We start from the raw sequence: 14,786 nt of genomic DNA, 5'->3' as shown, positions 1-14,786 counted from the left end.
TCCCAGGAGTATGTTGCCTTATATGGCAAAAGTGAAGGGATTTTGCAGGTGCAATTAAAGCCCCTAATCAGTTGATTTAAAAAAAATTTTTAATGTTTATTGATTTTTGAGAGAGATACAGAGAGAGAGAGAGAGAGAGAGAGAGAGCACAAGCAGGGGAGGGGCAGATAGAGGGGGAGCCACAGAATCTAAAGCAGGTTTCAGGCTCTGAGTTGTCAGCACAAAGCCCGATGTGGGGCTCAAACCCACGAACCATGAGATCATGACCTGAATCAAAGTTGGACGCTCAACTGACTGAGCCACCCAGGCATCCCAGTTGATTTTTAATTAATTAAAAAGAATATTGTTCTGAGTGGGCCTGGTCTAAAGGGGCAAACCCTTTAAAAAACCACTAGAGTGTTCCTGAAATCAAAGGCTCAAATTATTAGTGAGTCTTTCATTTGATGGCCTTGAAAAAACAAGCAGCTATAAATTATACAGACACAAAGAAATGAATTCTACCAACAGCCCAAGGGAGTTCATATGTGGATCATTTTCTAATCAATTCTCCAGATGAGAACATAGCCCAACCAACACCATGATTTGAGACTTGTGACACTCTGAACAGAGAACCTTTTGAAGCTGTGTTCAGACTTCTGACCCACAAAAACGTAAGTAATAAATGGATGTAGTTTTAAGCCATTACATTTATGGCAGGTTTTTTACATAGCATAGAAAACTAACACAATAGGTGCTATGGATTGATTGTAAATTTGACCAAATTATTCCCCTCCCTGTATTCATATCTCTTGTGCTATGATTCTGAATAGATTTCCATTAAGAAGTGGAGTTTCTTTTCCACTCTTTTACTCTGATCTGCAGCCAACTTGCTTCAATCCATAGAATGAGGCGGATGAGATGATGTGCCATTTGCAAGTCACCTATTTTCTGTCTTTGATCCCTGCTCCTGTTGTGACAAGTGTCAGCTAACCTAGTGGAGAATGAATGACCTTGTGGAACAGAGCTCAGCTGTCTCAGCTGAGGTCAGGCTAGACCAGTCTACAGATAGCTCCACAACATATGTAAGAAAGCCTACCCAGATGAGCAGATCTGCTTAACTGACCAAGAGCTGAAAACGTTTTTGGAAATTTACTTGTCCAGAAGCTCCGTATTTGTTTATATAACATAGTTGACAAAAAATTAAATGAGCTTAAGCAGCCACAACAGCAGGGGACTGTCTAAAAACAGCAAATTAATATTTCTTACTTGATTTTAGGATGCTTAGTTGAAGTAGAGTGTTCTATCTGAGAACTATGGCTAATGTGCAGGAATTGATAAAATTATTTTCCCTAAAAGGAGTGTATATGATGATGGGAATTTGAGACAGTATCCATGTAGAAATAGATTTTTTAAAAGACCTAATAAGAAAATATAGATGATAAAATTGCATCTTGTGGTGTGGTTAAAGACCAAAAATTGCTCTTATTTTTAATTTTTGTAAATGTTTCTATTTATTTTTTGAGAGATAGCGTAAGCAGGGAAGGGGCAGAGACGGGGGGGGGGGGGCAGAGGATCTGAAGTGGGCTCTGCACTGATAGGCTGACAACAGTGAGCCGGAGGTGGGGCTCAAACTCACAAACCCTGAGATCATGACCTAAGCTGAAGTTGGACGCTCAACCGATTGAGCCACCCAGGTGCTGCCAAAACCAAATATTTCTAACCCATGAATGGAGATTCCATTAAAAAAGAAATTGGTTCAGTTGAGGGAGTAATGTTCTGAAATTTAGAGCATTAAAACATACAAACGAACAAACAAGCAAATAAAAAGAATCCTGAGAAATCAGTGCTTTTCCAGTGGCTAGAATTTTTTCAGGCCTGTGATTACTGCTTTTCATGCCTTGGTGGGAGCTGGAATTTGGGATTACTGCCCTCATGCCATTGATCAGACCAATATCCTGGGCAGAGGATAGAACCAGATTTCTAATATTACCTCTGAGTTCAAGAATTTGAACTTGTTTATTAGTTTTTTTTTTAATCTTTAAAAATGTGTATTTATTTTTAGAGAGATAGAGAGACAGAGTCCAACCAGGGGAGGGGCAGAGAGAGAGGGAGACACAGAATCTGAAGCAGGCTCCAGGCTCTGAGCTGTCAGCACAGAGCCCCATGCGGGGCTCGAACTCACAAACTCCAAAATCATGACCTGAGTGGAAGTTGGATGCCCAATTGAGTGAGCCACCCAGGCGCCTCAGGAATGTTTGTTAGTTTGTATCTTGGAGCTTGGGTTTAATTACGTTAACATTGACCTAATATTATAATTTACTTTTACATTTCCTAATCTCTTACTTTTAGATAGTTTCAATGAAATTAGTACAGTAGAAGCTTAAAAATGATTTCAAGATAGAATCCTTCATACGATGTAATAATATTGTCAGGTCTGGCCACTGAAGTTTTGTGTTCAGAATATATAACAAAAATACAATATGCAGAGTAGTTACTTTAGGGTATGATTTTCTTTCTGTCTTTTTGAAATTAAAATATATATAACAGAACAGACACTTATATTTTTAAAGAACTCTCAATACTATAACAGCAACATACATTCAGATTACATTTTTAAGTAGAATAAACAGATCATGAATATTTATGTAGTTTGGAAAGACGTGTTTTCCACACTCTGTATCACCAAACCAAATAATTATGCAAAGATAGTTTCACTTAAAATTACAAATGCCATATTTTAGTTTGTGTTCAACAGTTTTAATGCATATTGATAATGGAAGGAAATCGCATCTATTTAAAAACAATGCATTTAAGTTGGAAAAATGCCATTACAGCATATTTTAAAATGTTAAAATGGCTGGAATTGTGTTAGGGTAAGAGCTAACAAAGGTCCAAATGCTGACTGATGTTTAAGAACAAGACATAATTGCCTCTTTTGAAGATAATATACTTCTAAGATTTAGTCTGATAAGTCTTTATGCTCTGGTTTATACATTTATTGTGTTTAGCTTGTCCGGTTTGACCTGTACATACAACAAAGTGCACGAGGAACTTCAAATAGAGGTTATTATGAGTTAGGAGCAGAGTGACGTATCTCTAATAGAAAATCATGTGAATGCCAATTTAGTTCCTTTATCTTTTTCCATGATAGATCATATAATTAATCTTTTTAAAAAAGAGTTTGTAGTTATAATATTTACCTAATATTTTGCTAGGCATTTGGAGATGCAAAGAATATGTTACTAGAAAGGAGATAAAGAGTATGCCTGTGAAACAAATAGTTCTGTGTACGTATGCATACTTATGTAAAGAAAAAGAAAAGGAGACTTGTATTTTATGTTTACAAATATATGCTGAAATAAAGCAAATAGGTATTAGTATAAAAATTTACAGAGCTAGACAATGGACACCAACTGTTGCTGCTAAACAATGGCATGGGCATTTAAGCTTACACTAAATATTAACATTACTGATTCTGAGAACAAAGTGTTTTCAGATCCTGAGAATTAAAGCTTGAGAGCACATATGAAATGCTTGAGAGCACCTAAAATATTCAGGTAGTGGAAAGAATGATCTTTGAAATCATAATATTGACTTTCATATGGAGGTATATGTTCAATTTATCAAAATCTTCTAAGGCAAAATTCCAAAAATAATAATCCTAGTCAGACATATAGCATTAGTTTTTGGTATGGTTAAACCTCACTTAGTATCTATTTCTTCAGGTATAAAACAGATTGATATGTCTGCTCACTGTCTTCTGAAGCTGCCAAAATTATTAAATGAACTGCTGTGTGAAGGCAAATTGAAGATGGATATGCTGTAAAATACTTGATCATATTATCATTATTGTGAAAGTCAATATCAAAAACACTGGTCCCATAAACCTGTACAGCATTTTTGTCAAGTGCTCATAGAATATCATAAACAGAAAGCAGTAATTACAAAGAAGGAAGGAACAAGATGATTAGATGTTTCTATTTCAAGGGAATATTGGGAAAATTGAAAAAAGTTCCAAGCAGAGCCATAACAGTAATATTTAAGAGATGAAACACATGTCTTATGAAGATATAAAAAGGTAACTGGAGTGGTTCTTTCAGATAGAATAAAATTTGTTTATCAGCAGCATTTAAAAAAGGGCCTATAAAGATATGCCATTACTCTACATGTCTTATTAAAAAAGAGAAATTGACATAAAGTAAGAGATGTTTTGGATGAATGTAAGAAAGATCATGTATGATAGCATCAATACCAGAGATAAAAAAATATAGAAAATAATCCAAACTTATTTTTGTAGATTCTGTATCTCTGTATCTATATCATCTATCTTTCTGTATCTATCTATCTATCTATCTATCTATCATCTATCTATCATCTATCTCTTATTCTGTATACATGTTTTGGATTATCTGTTTGAAAATCAAGAACTAGACCAATATATCTCTGAAATTCCCTCTAACCCTATCATTTCCTGAGAAAATAAACAAATTTGCTATTTTCTTTTCATGTCAGTCTTTACTAAATCAACAAGATAGATGGAACCAAAATTTTTTATTGTTAATAACTTCCTGCAATTATTATAAGTGCCTAGACTGATTTTGTGTGTGGCTGGTAAAATATCTGATGATTTCATGAGTTTTCTTTACCAGTGTTTTTAAAGTTATGGGGTGAAATGGAGTCATGCAGGAACATATATTCAAAATATAGGAACCTCTACATTAGAACCATCTAAAATGAAATGAAGAGTGAAGATGATAATATAGAAAATACTATTTGAAGAATTCATCTAACTTTTTAGAAAGTGATTAAAGAAATCAACAGAATCTGGAATATGGGCTAAAATAGAATATATTATGGGCTATAAGGGTAAGATAGCTCTGAAGTGATTTTTAACAATAGTATATAATAATATTTTCTGTATTTGAAATTCAAAATTATCCAGTTCTGTTTTGATTGACTTAAAACAGTCAACGGTCAACAGATACAGACAATTTAGTTAAGGCAACTAATTGATTTGAGGACTTTTCATTTCAATAATGACCTTGAGGTTTTGCTGCCTAGAATGCCCTCAGATCATGTCATGGGGCTCTAGTAAAGATCTATCGTCAAATCAATTACAAAAAGCAATGGAACATCTGATCCTTCCCTTGAAATTAACTAGTGAAAGTAGGTCAGCACACCTTCAAATGACACAATGAATTATTATGTTCCCAATGACCCAGGAAAGAAAGCACTAGTGATTGATGGGAGGTGATATTTAAATGAGAATTGAACATTTCTGGTATTAAACATGTAGCGATGGTCAGAAAAGTACCAGAAATTTAAATATATTAAAATAATTTATTTTTTCATTATAGCCAGGGAAAGGTTTTCTTCTCACTAATTTCTACATCCACAACTCTAATTCTGGGAAGATGCTTATATATATAGTGAGGTTATCGCTGTACTATTTAAAAGTAAAACTGTGAGTAGAGTAGATTTCTCAATTTTATTTTTATTACTGTGTAGAGAAAATATACAAAATGTTCCATCATATATTGCTATATTGATACTCTGGAAATTCAACTAAATAAAATTAGAAAGATATGGTCAAAGATAACTACTTTAATGATAGTAGCTGAATTTGCCAAAATGAAAATTAATATTATTTAGATAGTGATCTCATTCTGCATTATAAAAAGTAAAACAAAGGTGCAACTGCCTCCTTCCAAAAAAAATCCCCAATATTTCTTATTAAACTGATATTTTAGATAGTTATTGTGTTTTTATATGGCCCCTGGGAGTCTTTTTCTTTTAATTAGGTGATCAAGCACTAGACTTATTCATAATGGTACGTTTTAGTTTAGAGCTTAATTTTACATATCTTTGTAAGCAATATAAATTGCGTATGTGCTTTCATTACAAATAGCTATAAGATTAAAAGTTTGAATCAAATATCAAATTATGAATAGTTTTCTTTGATTACACTATAAAATACAAATTCTTATAATACTTAACTATATACTATCCTATAATACTGCCTGCATAAAAATAATTTCTTACAACTGCAATATGGTAGTTAAGCATGTGGGCTCGGAAATTCAGATCTTGCCCCAACTTTAATTTTGAATTGTGTGGCCTTTGTTAAATTATTTATTCTTTACAAGTCTCAGTTTCATCATATGTAAAATGATATTGATGATAGCTATTGTCTCATACATTTTTTGTGAGGATGGCATTAGAAAATGTATATAAAATGGTTATCTAGAGTCTGCAATGTGGTAAACAGTGTTAGCTATGTGATGGTCAAAGAGTCAATAAATATTCCTTTAGTTATGTTAAATACTTAAATGTTCCCATTCAATTAATTATGAAGACTTCAAAGTGGTAACACAGTGTATTTTATTTAATAATGCATGGGGTTTAGTTTTCTTTTAAAATGTTTATAAAGTCATTAATAAGCCTATCGTACTATTGTATGAATTTTTATATGGTAATTAATATGATATTATGACTTTGTTTACATTATGGAGTGGCTGTGAATTAATATAGTTATTTGACACGGTCAATAGTATAAATTATTATCATTGTGAGACATAAACTGTGTCCAGAAAACACATTCAAGTACCAAATTTCACATTTTCATGCCCATGGGATTAATGAGTTTTCTATCTTATTAGCAGAAACTCTTTAATAACACACCACATAAGTGAGGCATAGAAAATACTATCTAAATGTGCTCAGAGGTTCATCACAGTCACTTAATAGAGCAGACATGTTTAGCATTGGTTTCTGGGGTTTCTTACACTTTAGCACAAGTATTATATATAGTATTATATATAGTACTATATACAGTATTCTCTGGGTAGGAGCCAAATGCTTAGATGAGAACAGATCCTCTTAACCAGCATCTTTTCCTTCCTGGCTTTACAAAGACCCAAGAAACCCTCAATTCAGCCTCACTTTGTACTCAGCCTAGTCCCTGCCTATAAGAGCTGCAAGATGCTGGAGGGTGTCATAAAGGACCCTATGGAGTGTTTTTCTCTTCAGAGATCTTAAAGGAAAATGTAGCTCTTATCTTTATAGTCTTACTGGGTTAAAGGTCAAAATGGGGAAAAAAGCTCTTTAAACTCTCCTGTGAAGAATCAGGAAGAAAGAGAAGTAAGGAGTGGAACAGAATCTTCCACAGAAACATAACATGAAGTAACCTTGGGTACTTGCAGTTAGGCACTAACTTCAAATGTCTGTCTGGAATAGCGGTAATTATGATGACTGTGGAATAGTCATCAATATGGAAGGAAGAAGAGAGAAATTGACATACTTTTTTACCTTTTCCCAAAGAAAAGGAGTCCTTACTTACTGACTTTTAAAGACCTAGAAATCTATTTGGAAAATGTAAATATAAACATATACAATTTCATAATAATAAGATATTAAATGATATTTGAAGACAATAGTAGCAGAGCTATGATTGACAATGTATAGCTAAATACTAGATGCAGTCAAAAGTCACACAGCAAAGAAGGTGATTTTACCTTTCTATCTTAAGCCAGAAGGTTCCATTGGGAAGAAATGGAATGCAGGGGATGACATCAATGGTAAACCCTTGATGGCTGCAAGCAGAAATGAGGTTAAGCCGATATTTCTGAGAAAATGCATAGAAGAGTTTCAGGCACCACTAAATAAAAATCCCATTTGCATATGAAGCAAAATTAAAGGTGACACGGAGCAGAATGTTAAAAGCAGTGAACCAGTTCAACACATTCTCTGGTCAAAAATGGTCATTCAAAGAGAAAACAGTAAAGGAGAACAAGGTGCTTGTGTTTCAGGAATGCACAAGATTGTACATAAGCAGTTGGCACAGACATAACTAGAGAAATGTCAAGGACACTTTCACTCTGTGTAAACTTTTTGTGCTAGTGTAGGCAGAAGGACTTAAAAAACACTTATATTTTTGTAGTTAGTGTTTAAAAACTTATATCTGCAGGCATTATGGAATGAGAGTAGGTCAGAGAAGAAAATTAATAAAAACTGAATAATCAATGGTGAAAGGAACTGGAAAGGCCATGGTTGAGAGACAGTCAGACCTATCATTTTCTTGGTAAGGAAAGACTGTGTCATGGAGGAGAGTCAGAGACATACTATATACTATTTATGGTTTATCATATTTAGAATTTGGCTTAAGTGAACTATAAACTCTTAGCTATTCCATTCTATTCTGTTTATTCCATCCTGTATGTTTAGCTATTCTCAATTTAGCAGGTGATCTTCTTTATAAAGCCACAAGTTAAAAAACAGTACTGGGTCATTTAGTATCTAGAATGGTCTAAACAGTAAACATATTTCAGAACAGTATCTTGGTGAAGCCAATTTTTGTCATAGAGGTGGCTAGGCAAATCTATACTTCCCTGCCACTGGCAGAAATATCGGGTGGAATACACCACCCAATATGCACATAAAGAGATAGTTAAGCTAATAACTAGGCAAATTTAAGACCTGAGTTAACTATATGTATTAGTTTCCATTGAGGCATCAAACATGTACTGACGTAAAACAACATATACTTATCTTGCAGTTTCTCTAAGAGTCCATGGATGGTTTGACTCATTTCTCCACTCATGATTTAATTAGGCTAAAATCCAGCTGTCAGTCAAGGCTGTAGTTCTCATTTGAGGCTTGGGGTCTTTTTCCAAGCCTACTGTTATTGGTAAAATTCAGCTCTAGGCAATTATAGGATAAAGGCCCTCCGGCCATGGGGGCTGCCCACAGTCTCTGCCATGCGATTTTCTCTACAACATGGCAGTTTGCAGGTTCAAGGCCAGCAGGTGAGCTTTGTTGCTTGGAATTTTTCACTCAGGCAAGGCCTAAACTGTTTTAAAGGGCTTACACTATTAGGTCAGGCTCACCCAGGAAAATCTTCTCTTTGATGAACTTAAGGCAACTGGATTAGAGACCTTAATTACATCTGTAAAATCCCTCCACCTTTGCCATTGTCACATAACCTAATCCTGGGACTGAAATTCTTTCGGAGTCACAAGTCCTACCCATACTTAAGAGTAGGAATCTTGGGGTTCATCTTAGAATTCTGCTACCACATTACAATGTTACATACTATTAATGTACAGTGGAATTACAGACAGTTCTGGTAACTTCTTGTAATTCTTTTCCTTCATCTCCATAGAATTATAATGATAGTTCTGTTTCATAAGATGGTAAGGATTAAATAAGGTAGGAGTTACAAAGAGTTTGCAATAGTGCTTGAACGTAAAATTACATAAATATTTGTTAAAAAACAGAGTGAGTATTAATAAGTATTTGTTAAAAAAAAGAGTATTTAAAATAGTTACTGGCACATACTAAGCACTCAAGAATGTTAGTTGCTGTTATTTAAAAATATATATATTATTAATTATTGAAATTAATGTTTAGCCATAAATATTTAGTGGTTTTTGGTTTATATCCTGAGTTGTGGTATAAAAGATAAACATACAGTATGCATTTATCTTCGTAGTAATACTATGATTTACACAAATAAGGTATTTGAAATTAGTACCATGTATATTCTAAACTGTATACTATCTCAATAACCACATGATAATTAGGAATGGTGTGTTTGAAGAACTGATTAATTTCAGGTAATGATTTTCCAGTACACAAGAGACATGGGCAGTTTTTAGTATAATTAGACTTTGAATGCCAAGGTCATGATCAATAAGAGTTAAAAGACCATTTGAAAAAGCTTTACTTATGGAATTTATACAGACAACTAGATTTTTCTTTAAGAAAAGTCAAACTTCATTGTTAAAAATATCTGACGGCATTATTTGCTAACATCTCCAATTATTTTAACTTCAATCAGTATTTTATAAGAAAAGAGGACTACCAATAATTTTTTTAAGGAAGAGACAAAAAAATTAGTTTTAATTTGACAAGTGTCAATTTAATTAATAATGAGCAAAATGGCATTCTAAATTTGCTTCATATGGCAGTTCAATAACATCTATCGATTTTGTATTATTGGATTGAATATTGTCATTATTATTTCTACATGGCATGCTTTAGAATTTGAATTATGTCACATCACAGAAAATTTTCTTTTCCTTTGTGAAATATGTGCATGAATTGTCTTAAATGCTACCAAATTTCATATTGCTATGGCCAGAATCTTTCTCTCAATATATATTAAATTACATATGTATGTACAAAACATTTCTCTAACACAGACTATAGCTATTAAATTAATTCTTTTTTATTCATTCAGCCTTTATAGATTACCTTCCACGGAACACTCTGCAGAGCATAATAAACCTGTTATAAGTGATGAGTAAGATTAAATTTTTTTTAATGTTTATTTATTTTTGAGAGAGAGAGACAGAGCGTGAGTGGGGAAGGAGCAGAGAGAGAGGGAGACACAGAATCCAAAGCAGGGTCCAGGCTCTGAGCTGTCAGCACAGAGCCTGACACGGGGCTTGAACCCACAAACCATGAGATCATGACCTGAGCCGAAGTCAGATGCTTAACCGACATTGGACACTTAACCAACTGAGCCACCCAGGTACCCCTATGTGATGAATAAGATTAAAAGGGCCTAGGAGTATGACATTCAGTGCAGTCTTAAATATCATGCTAAAAAGTATGGACGTTGTCCTTTAGAGAGTGGAAATTTTGACATATCCACATGGTGATCAAATACCTTGGAATCATTTTTGGTTTCTTTCTTTCCCTTAACATGATACAACCCTAACTGTATTGGCTCTACCTTGGTGATATATCAGAATCTGCCTTATTTACCATCATAACTGTGACAACCTGAGTACAGGCCATTCATATCTGGATTGAATGTCTCCCAATCAGTTTATTACCTCTACTTTTGCCCACTTTCAATCTGTGTATCCTCTTTGTCTTTTCCTTTTCTAAGGGAAATCATTCTTCTCTAACATTTCTTTGAGACTATGAAGAACTTTTATACCTTCACTGTACCCCAAAAGAGAAGTACATATTGCATTTATGTAATAATATTTAAATAATAGGATTTTGGGGGCTTGAGAGTAAAATTCTCAATAATTAAAATTACTTCCTAAATAGGGAATGATCCAGTGGGCTTTACTTATAGAAACTGGTTTGTAAAGGATAATAACTATAGGAAGCAGTGGTAGTCTTGTTTTCTTTTTTAATGTCTTTTTTAATGTTTATTTTTGAGAAAGAGAGATAGAGCACAAGAAGGGGAGGAGCAGAGAGAGAGGGGGACACAGAATCCGAAGCAGGCTCCAGGTTTTGAGCTGTCAGCACAGAGCCCAACATGTGGCTCAAACCCATGAATTATGAGATCATGACCTGAGCCAAAGTAAGATGCTTAACCAACTGAGCCACCCAGGTGCTCAGCAGTGGTAGTCTAATTCATCTTTTTGTGAATTGTGTGGAAAAAATAACTTTTGTAATTCTCACCTTTATTGATATATAATGATCTCATTTTGACTCTACAAGCAGCTTTTCGGAAAGGCTAAAAATATGATTATAGAGGTACTGGAAGTCACAGTGATAAAGTAATTACAACACTAATTCAATCAGTACCTATTATTAGCTCTAAACAATATTTTCATCTTTTTTTCATGTTTCCAATTACCAAATCTCTTCTACTATCAAACTCAGATATATTATTAATATTATTCCCAAAATATCATTAACTTTAAAATTTGTGAAATAATTATGTATATCTCAAAATAATGTTTGGCAATGAACTTACATTTCATCTTCTTATAGTTAACCCATTTTGTTTGGTTAAATAATTTAAAGTAAAAAGGCCCCTAAGTACATTTCCTACAAAGGAAAATTCCTCACCATCAAGTACCGGTGGGTGTTTTTTTCTCTTCCCATTCACAGTGACACACAGCAAAGAAACTGTGCCAGAGGAACAGAACGACACAAGGTGCATCAATAACACCAGTCATCAAAATAAAGAATAAATCAGGGAGGGGCGCCTGGGTGGCTCAGTTGGTTAAAGCATCTGACTCATGATTTTGGCTCAGGTCATGATCTCATATTTTGGTCAGACCTCTGCCACTTGCAAGTCACTTCACCTCTCTTAAGACGCACGTTCTCCTCTACACGATGGAAGAGTTGAACAATGTTAGATGAAGTCCAACATTTCTTCTAGCACTAAAACTCCATGAGCTTTCATTTAATTCATATGTCAACAAAGGTGGAGTCAACTCTTTTTGTGGTATAGTATCCTGAGTTATTAGTCAACAACAATGGGAAAAAATGTACGAGGGAGTCTCAAAGTAAGAAATCGAGTTTTTGTTTCATAAAAATGTGAGTCCCCGGGTAATTCATTTAAAGTTTTTAAGTCTCAGGTTCCATATTTTTAAATGAAACTTTTATACTATGTGATAACTAAACGTATCTTCTTGGCCTTTATTTATTATTATCATTGTCAACACAGTTGGCACCTTCAAGGGTTCTATGAACTACACATTTTACCTCTCCTCCTCAACAGCCCAATTCCCTGTTTCCTGTGTTGTGTTGTCATTGTCTCAGCAATGTTCTACGCAATTCTACGTTGTTCTCAGCAATGTACAACATTTTGTACACCAAATCAATAAGTATTGAATGTAGTCTGAGTATTACAAGAGTGCGTGGAAATGTTCTTTGTGGATAGTAAGGGAAAACATATTTAAAAAAAATTTTTAATGCTTATTTTATTTTTGAGAGAGAGAGAGATAAAGAGACAGAGTGCAAACAGGGAGGGGCAGAGAAAGAAGGAGACACAGAGTCTCAAGCAGGCTCCAGGCTCCGAGCTATCAGCACAGAGCCCGACGTGGGGCTCAAACTCAGGAACGTTGAGATCATGACGTAAGCCAAAGTCGGATGCTCAACCAACTGAGCCACCCAGGTGCTCCAAAACATATTTTTAAATACACAGCAAAAGAACATTAAGAGTTAAGGTAAAAAAACAAACATAAAAAAAATAAAACCCAAGTATCAAATAATGCAGTTATTGTTTTCTGCAATTACAGGTTACTTGGTTTAAAGAATTCCTCCTGGATATTGTTTCAAAGAATCTAAAATTTTCTCAATTTGGAAACCATAAGTATGCGTAACTATATGTTTGAGACTTTCTACACAGGGCACATTGTATCTCTATATATTTCTTTTTAAATGTTTATTTATTTTTGAGAGAGAGAGAGAGAGAGAGAGAGAGAGAGAGAGAATGAGCAGGGAGCAGGGGAGGGGCAGAGAGAGAGAGGGAGACAGAATCCCAAGCAGGACCCATACTGTCAGTGCAGAGCCTGAGGCAGGGCTCGAATGTGAGATAATGATTTGAGCCCAAATGGACAGTGAGATCATGACCTGAGCTGAAATCAAGAGTTGGATTCTTAACTAACTCAGCCACCCAGGAGCCCCTGATCATTTTATTTTCCAATAAGCATTGTTGAAACTGGTTTTCATCGTCTACCTCACATACTGATTTGCGCAATTTAATTTTTTTTGTAAACACGTTTTGGTTGATGTCTTAAAATCAAAGTATTAAAATACATATTTGTGCACAAATTTTATTCAAAGGTTGAGACCTAAAAGGTGGCTCATTTCCTAACATTTGCAATTTTAATTAACTTTTGGTACAATGACATTTATTCCATATATCTTGAATGTCTTACTGTGTAGTCTATCCGATCCACATTGAAGTCATTTATAAAACAATTGAAATCACAATACATACTTAAAAATATTGGACTACTTCAAATTTTATTACCTCTTAAATTTGGAGGTGATCAGGGTGTGAGCTCGTGCCTTAGGAGATAATTTAAAATTATTGGAACACTTCACATATTTTTAAAAACCACTTCAGTGGGGGAAATGATGGTGTTTGGAAAATGGCTATGAGGGTATAAAATTATCAGAGAGCTTAAGTGCTTCAGTGTGAAAGTGATCAAGGTTCTTTGCTTGCACATCACAAAGCAATGGGAAATTACTGAAGTGCTTCAAGTGGTTCATGTTTCCAGAAGAGTTTTCAGTCTTTCCTCCTCAGAGTGCTTTAAATTTCTGAATGTCTGAATAATTCCAATCTGTTGTATATATGTATACACACACACACACACACATACATACATATACATATGGTTCTGATTATCAATTTAGAAGTCAATGCAAATATTGAACTTCTAAGCTACATCTAGGCAAATATGAAGTGATTGGAGATTGTTGATTTCAAGGGGCCAAAATAAATCAATGAAGCCAGGTCTACATTTAAAAATTACAGTGAAAGATTTGGCTATTATTCAGAAAAATGAAGCTGGAGTGGAGAGATTTAGGGTGGGAAGGGAAGAGGAAATGATATTTTTCTTTTGTTTTGCCTCTAGATAATATGAATATCAGTTTCAATTTTTTAAAAAAAATTAGAATTCAAGTTTATTGTAGATAACTGGGAATTAGGTGTTAAAGAATATCAAAATGCAGACAGTTATTAGCAACTTAATTTGGGATCTGAAAGCTGTGAGAAATCCCATCTGCTTTTTAAAGTTAATGATGAGAAATAATGCAATTCTACAATTGTTAATGCAGAGTTTTAGAATGATTCCAACCACTTTTTTGGCTCCAACTTCTGCTGGGTTAGTTAATACTCAAATACCTTGATTTTAAGGCCATCTATCTAATGCTTTCAGCATTTGTAATCTGATAGGTGGCCAATCAACACAGATTTATTGAACACCTGCAGTGGGCTAAGTACCATACTAGGCGCTGCAGATATTATAAAATATACACAGAACAACTGCCCTCATAAGCTTCAGAGTTAGAAAGACTTTAGAAGTTTTACAGGGCAACCTTCC

Source organism: Panthera uncia, chromosome F2 (genome assembly GCF_023721935.1).
Source record: "Panthera uncia isolate 11264 chromosome F2, Puncia_PCG_1.0, whole genome shotgun sequence".
Taxonomy (NCBI): Eukaryota; Metazoa; Chordata; class Mammalia; order Carnivora; family Felidae; genus Panthera; species Panthera uncia.
Note: the sequence above shows the minus strand (reverse complement) of the source record.